Source organism: Lutjanus erythropterus, chromosome 23 (assembly GCF_056507025.1).
Source record: "Lutjanus erythropterus isolate fLutEry1 chromosome 23, fLutEry1.hap2, whole genome shotgun sequence".
NCBI classification, from domain to species: Eukaryota; Metazoa; Chordata; class Actinopteri; order Lutjaniformes; family Lutjanidae; genus Lutjanus; species Lutjanus erythropterus.
The window spans coordinates 23750227-23759267 of NC_139339.1; positions in this window are offsets into that span (position 1 = coordinate 23750227).

Sequence of the window (9041 nt, forward strand, 5' to 3'; positions counted from 1 at the left end):
TAGTGCATGACATATAAAGATTATAGTCTTACATGTTCATATTCGCGACTGATACTGGTGGTGATGTCACTTGTGTGTCCCCGGAGGGAGACATACCAGTAAAGGAACAGCTTACCATGAAGTTAGCTTGTCTTACAATTCTCTCTGGCTTTACAGTCCACGCCACTCATGCCTCACCATCCAGGATTTTCCCCACATGCTGCAATTTCTCCTCCTTTTTTCATCAGTGCAAATTTGACAGCATTTAAACAAGCTGCTGGTTGCCATCCATGTACAAAAGCATGCAAATATTTGTGCAGTCATCTGCCACCAGAGATTCAGTCAGTAACTGAAGAGCCGTTCAGTGCATTGTTTAGTGTATTTAATCAGGCATAAGATTTATGTCATCAGTCCACAGTCAAGTGCCTACAAAAAACTGACTCATTGATATTATGATTCCAGCTCCTGCTTGCTGCTGTTGACTTTTTTCCCGTCTCGTCCCAGTCCTGTGATCATACATAGTCAGAATGTAACATAAATGTTAGTAGTAGTACTTTAAAATAATTTATTTACAAAAGAAACATCTGGCTATTTGTACTTAGATACTAAATATGGTCTGAAAAATCTTGTGAGAAGTGGAATTTTGAAGTGGAAAATGTATAGTGACCCTGCTTAGACCTCAAAGATAAAATCTTAATTAAATTTTTCAGCATTGCTAAAGGCAAGATTTGCTCAGATTTTGAATATATAAGTGTCAAGCAATAGCTAGATTTACTTACAGAGCTGCTCAGGGCCAGTGATAAGGACCTCTGTTTTAAACTGAGAAATTTAGTGTGATCCAAAGTCAGCTTGTTGAACTCAGATGAGTGATATGTGTGTGTCGTCTGCATAACAGTGAAACAAGATGGCAGCAGATAGGCAATGGTAATAGTGAAATCAGAACTGATCCAAGGATTGATCCTTAATGTATACCACATGTTGTCTGTGCAGTTCAGGAAGTCAATTAATAAATGGAAACTAAATGAAAAACTGACAGTCGAAACTGAGTGAGTTGAAACTCACTTATCATTATTTTTTGAAAGTTTTTCCTTAAATTTGTTCTTAAGAAATGTCCAAAGAAAAAGCCAGGTCAAAAGGTGAAATGCCCCACTAACACCCATATAAGAGCATGACTCTGAATGTGTATACACACACAGAAATTGGGAGAGAACAAGAATTCTCAAACAAAAATCTAAAAACGGTGGAACGGTTGGAGTTGTCATCTCCTCAGCCATCTCAGAATCAAGAGGGTAGTTGTTTTTTCAGAATTAATACAATTTGACAATACATTTTATCTAAAAGTTGTAGCTGTAAAACCAAGAAACAGTCGTGTAAAACAGTGTGAAAAAAGGTGTACTGAAAATGATGATTCTTTCTCTCTCTGTCTTTTAAAACTGGATATGTTTTAGCCAGGTTTTGCTGTGTGAGTTATAGTAGGATTAAGATACCTATGGCGTCCATAAGGGGATACCTTGTTCAGACACCGGTGGAACACTGCTCCATTAATGCCATTATGTAAGTAAAAGTTGTAGTTTATGTTAGTTAGTTTGTGTTAGCTGTTGGCTCATGCTGCTTGAGTGTAGTCTTCATATCTTCAGATGAATCTACATGGCATAACATTCTGTCATTTTTTTTTAATGAGAGAAACAATCATTCAACAATAATTTAACATTTGATTCAGATTTATTACTATGAGATCATGTGATCATCTTTATTTTCTCTTTCCAGATTTGTCACAGCTAAGCACAAATATATCTGTGCTGATCCAAACGATCAGTGGGTTATGCCCATGGTAAGGGGACTAAGTCAAAGATCTCTCAGATCTCACAGAGCATCTCACTGAAGGGATTCGGATTCAACTGGCATCGCTGGCACCTCCCTTGCCTGGTTTAATTCTTATCTTCCGGGCCACACTGATTGTATGGCCGAGATATTTTAGCTGCCAAACCTTTCCTGTTACTAGTGGCGTTCCCCAGGGCTCCGTCTTGGGCCTAATTATCTTTTACCCCTCGGTAAACTCTTCAGAAAGTTTGTCATCCACATCCATAGCTACGCGGATGACACCCAGTTCTATGTTTCTACCAAACCCACTTCCCACCTCCCCCTCTGACTGCTCACTGGAAATTAAATCTTGGTTTGCGCACAACTTTGCTCCACAGTGATCAAACTCATGCACTCCTTGTTGGTAGAAAACGGTGAAAAATGTTGATCCAAGTCCAAGATGTCGTCCTCAAGTGTCTTGTTTTGTCCACAGCTCAAAGATATTGAGTTTACTATCAGAGAGGAGTAAAGAAATCAGAAAATATTCACATTTAAGAAGCTGAAATCTGAGAATTCTGACTTCAGTATTGTAAAATAGTCCTTGAGCTCTGAATGTTACATTGTTAGGTTTAGCAGTTTGTCCAGCTGTTCCTTCCTTTGTTCTGCACAATTTATTGATTGGTAAAGACAAACAATTGTAAAATTTCCAGCCAGTGAAGCATGATAATGAATTGGCAGCTGTGTGTGCACTGTGTATATCCTTCTTTATCTTAAAAATGTAATTCTACTAATAATGCTCTTTTTTTAATCTGTAACTGCACTGGAACACAGTTACCTTTTAAGAAAAAAAAAAAAAAAAATCCAGATTACGTAATCCTGCTACATGTAAACCCAACAGTTGTTGGGTGTTTTTCTTTGTCTTGTCATGGGCAAAGATGGAACCAATACCTAATACAAAACCAAAGTCCTGGAAATTATGCAGCCATCAATTAAATGTAATGAACTGATAATCCTGATGACACATACTTCACAATTTAATCTCATTTATTTTCATTTTTTAAATTTAAGCCTGATTTAGGCTTTAACCTCTTTATGTATAAGTTGCATTTTTATTGTTCATTAATTTTTATGTCTTGCCTTTTATAGTATTTGTATTTTTGTAAATCTGTTTTTTAAAAATGGGTTAAACCCGATCTCCATCTATGTTTTGTCTTATGTAACCTAGTAACCCTCTGTAACCCTTACTGTAACAATTTAACAACAAGAATAAAGATAGTAATACAAATTCTGTTAATAAAGTAAAGTGCTTATTTTACTCAGTTTAATGAGCTGTCAATTAATTCAGGATTTTTTGTAACTTGTTTGGGCTGTTCATGAAGCTGTTAAAGTTTATACTTTTGGGTTTGACTTAAAGGAGAAATCCATACTTATCAAATTGAAATACTCTACTGACATGAATGCTGTAGTCTCTCCCTTTGAAATTTCCATTCAAAACTTTTTTGTATGTCCATTTCACATTAATTAGAGTTAAAATTAATGCTGAGTTTAAGTGTGCCTGTTGTGTCTGGTAAGTGTCTGTTTATGAGTTGTAAAAAATCATCAATAATCTTGTAGAAGAGGTCGATGTTTATGGATGTTAAATTGAGAAAAATGTGAATGGAGTTTGGCAGGAAGACACACAGCTGCTTATCTCATCATTCAGAGTGTGGACTTTCAGAGCAGTGGGCTTTTGTTCAGAATAACAGGTTTAACTTTACATTGACAGACAAGTGACAGTTATAAACAGCTGATCAGCTTACAGTGAAGGACTCATCATTGCTTCTTAGTTTTAATTTATGAGGTTGTGCACAGCCTGCCTGTCTCTCCTGGGTCTGAGGAGGAGAAGGCGAAGAGAAACAACTCACTTCAACCACAGACTGCCTATTAAAGACAATTACAACCTATTTAATATACAGCCTGTGGCTCCAACTCATTATTTGGACTGCAGCACTCATTTTTACATGTGCAGTGGCTACATATTGCTCCTTTAACCCTCTATGGTACCATGTTGCCCTCAGGCAACAAACCCATTTTTGCCCTGTCACATCTCCACAATGCATCTCTTTAAATGATGCGATACTTTAAAAAAGAGGTAAAACCATAGGGAACCATTAACAATGCTTTAAGTTGTCACATGACCGCCAGGAAGCGATTTTGAAACCCTTCTTAGCGGGCTTTTTCTAAGGAGACAGCTCTGCTATCTTGCTGCAAAAAAAAGACTCTCAAAAAGTTATTTTTTGTCCCTTTTCCACCTGGAAAAAAATGTCTTCACACTAATAGGTGAGTAAACTTTAAATTTTGATAGTTTCATGCAACTTATTTACTAATTTAATAGGGGATACTTGTTAAAATGCAGCTGTTGCCCTGAGGCAACAACGTGCCATCATGGAAAGTTGCAATGTTGCCTGCAACAGTGAACCATTATGGAATCACTATAGCAAACACAACACTGACCACTGGCCTATTTGGGTGGAGAAAAAGGGCAGATGCAGATACCCTGGATGTAAGGGTATAGTGAAATCACAGTGCACAAAATGTGTCACCTGCCTGTCCTTCACTCCTGAAAAAAACTGCTTCATGGAGTTCCATAAGCACTAAGCAGCAACACCACAAGTGATGGCAACACATGTCAGGAAAGACACAGGGGACTGACACAAAACATGCACTGAAATGAAGCAGTGATGATCAAACACTGGAATTTGTTGTTTTTGTTTTTCAAATGGTTATGGTAATGGTTATCTTTGTTGATTTAAGTAGTTTAAAGTTTTATACTTAACACATTTATTTCAATGGGTTGTTCCTAAATGGTACAATGTTGCCTACAGGCAACATTTAGCCAAGAAACTTTTTAAATTCTTTTAAAAATTCTTTTTAATTTAAAATTTAAAATGAATTGTGACTTCTTGATGTTATTGAATATTTTTGCATATGTTTATGAAATAAACAATGTTCAAATTGGAAAAGGAACGTTCTTTTTCACTTATGCACCATTATGGTACAATGTTGCCAACAGGCAACGAACCCCAAAAACTTCCAAAAATAAAAATAAAAATAAAATTTCTTCAGATTATGTTTACTTAGTCTATTTTGAGACATAAAAACACATTTCCCTCACTGGCATCATAATGTGTACCATAGAGGGATATGACCATACATACATACATTCATACATACATACATATGACTGTACATACATACATACACATACATACATACATACATATGAGCATACATACATACATACATATGACCATACATGCATACATACATACATACATACCTACATACATACATACATACATACATACATACATACATACATATAAGCATACATACATACATACATATGAGCGTAAATACATACATACATACATATGAGCATACATATATACATACGTACATACATATGTAGCTCAGCGTAAGTTCAATCAGGAAGACCTTCTATTACGCTGCCTTCATTCACAACTTTCCTTTACTCCACCTCTCTCCTCCTATTCCCTGTAATCAGCTGTTTGTGGGCGTTCACCTTCGTCTTTACCATCCATTCAGATTTTGCCACGGTTGCGATAGCCAGTCAATTTGCTGCTGCCAAATCTTTAAATCGCCTCTGTCTTTGCTCCATCAGTTGTCATTCAGTCAATCGCGCGACCCTCCTCCACCCCTCTCTCCTCCAGTCACTGGACCCAGGTAGCAGAAGATGTTCACCTCGATCCTCCCTGACGCCCTCTCCTCCAGCCTTCAGGTCCAGGCAGCAGGAGTCCAGAGCCACTTCACCTCACCAGTCTCTGCTTTGCACCTCATCATCACCACCACCACCAGTGTCTAGACCCCGGGGGGGGGGGGGGTTCTCTTCACTACAGCTTCATCACCCCCATTTATATATACATATTGTTTCACCTCATTGGGGTCTAACCACCAAAGACTGTTCATGTTTCATATATCATGCATGTGCCAATAAACCATTTCTCTTTTACTCTTAGTCTCTCCTGATTGAAATGAGCATACATACATATGAGCATACATTCATACATATGGCCAAACATATGACCATGCATACAAACATACATACATATGACCATACATACATACATACATACATACATACTTATGATCATACATGCATACATATGACCATACATACATTTGACCATGCATACATTCATATGACCATACATACATATACACATACATACATACATATGGTCATACATATCACCATGCATACATACATACATATGAGCATACATGCATACATACATACATACATATGACCATGCATACATACATACATGTGACCATACATACATACATACATACATATGAGCATAAATACATACATACATATGACCATACATACATACATACATACATACTTATGACCATACATGCATACAAATGACCATTCATACATACATACATACATACATACATACATACATACATACATATGACCATACATACATATGACCATGCATACATTCATATGACCATACAAACATACACACATACATACATACATACATATGGTCATACATATGACCATGCATACAAACATACATACATATGACCATACATACATACATACATACATACTTATGATCATACATGCATACATATGACCATACATACATTTGACCATGCATACATTCATATGACCATACATACATATACACATACATACATACATACATATGGTCATACATATGACCATGCATACATACATACATACATACATACATACATACATACATACATATGAGCATACATGCATACATACATACATACATATGACCATGCATACATACATACATGTGACCATACATACATACATACATACATATGACCATAAATACATACATACATATGACCATAAATACATACATACATACATACTTATGACCATACATGCATACATATGACCATACATACATACTTACATACATACATACATACATACGTACATATGAGCATACATGTATACATACATACATACATATGAGCGTACATACATACATACACATGAGCATAAATACATACATACATACATATGAGCATACATACATACATATGAGCATACATACATATGAGCATACATACATACGTACATACATATGACCATACATACATACATACATACATACATACATACATACTTATGATCATACATGCATACATATGACCATACATACATTTGACCATGCATACATTCATATGACCATACATACATATACACATACATACATACATATGGTCATACATATGACCATGCATACATACATACATACATACATATGACCATGCATACATACATACATGTGACCATACATACATACATACATACATATGAGCATAAATACATACATACATATGACCATACATACATACATACATACATGCATACATACATATGAGAATACATACATACATATGAGCATACATACATACATATGACCATACATACATACATACATACATACATACATACATACATACATACGACCATACATGCATACATACATACATACATACATGTGACCATGCATACATACATACATATGAGCATACATACATACATACATACATATGACCATACATACATACATATGACCATACATACATACATACATACATACATATGACCATACATACATACATACATACATATGACCATACATGCATACATACATACATACATACATGTGACCATGCATACATACATACATATGAGCATACATACATACATACATACATATGAGCATACATACATACATACATACATACATATGACCATACATACATATGACCATGCATACATACATAGATATGACCATACATACATACATACATACATACATACTTATGACCATACATGTATACATATGACCATACATACATACATACATACATACATACATACATATGACCACACATACATACATACATATGAGCATACATACATACATACATACATACATACATACATATGACCATACATACATATGACCATGCATACATACATACATATGACCATACATACATACATACATACATACATACATACATACATACATACATATGACCATACATACATACATACATACATACATACATATGACCATACATACATACATACATACATATGACCATACATACATACATACATACATATGACCATACATACATATGACCATGCATACATACATACACATACACATACATACATACATATGGTCATACATATGACCATGCATACATACATACATACATACATACATATGAGCATACATGCATACATACATACATACATACATACATATGACCATGCATACATATATACATGTGACCATACATACATACATACATACATACATATATACATAAATACATATCAGAATACATACATACATATGACCATGCATACATACATATGAGCATACATACATACATATGACCATGCATATATACATATGAGCATACATACATACATATGACCATACATACATACGTACATACATATGACCATACATACATACATACATACATACATATATGAACATACATACATATATGAACATACATACAAACATACATACATACATACATACATACATATATATATAAATTCTTTTTATAATTCTTTTTAATTTAAAATTTGAAATGAATTGTGACTTCTTGATGTTATTGAATATTTTTGCATATGTTTATGAAATAAACAATGTTCAAATTGGAAAAGGAACGCTCTTTTTCACTGATGCACCATTATGGTACAATGTTGCCTACAGGCAACGAACCCCAAAAACTTCCAAAAATAAAAATAAAAATAAAATTTCTACATACATATGAGCATATATACATACATACATATGACCATACATACATACATACATACATATGAGAATACATACATACATATGACCATGCATACATACATATGAGCATACATACATACATATGACCATGCATACATACATATGACCATACATACATACATATGACCATACATACATACATACATACATACATACATACATATATATATATAAATTCTTTTTATAATTCTTTTTCATTTAAAATTTAAAATGGATTGTGACTTCTTGATGTTATTGAATATTTTTGCATATGTTTATGAAATAAACAATGTTCAAATTGGAAAAGGAACGTTCTTTTTCACTTATGCACCATTATGGTACAATGTTGCCTACAGGCAACGAACCCCAAAAACT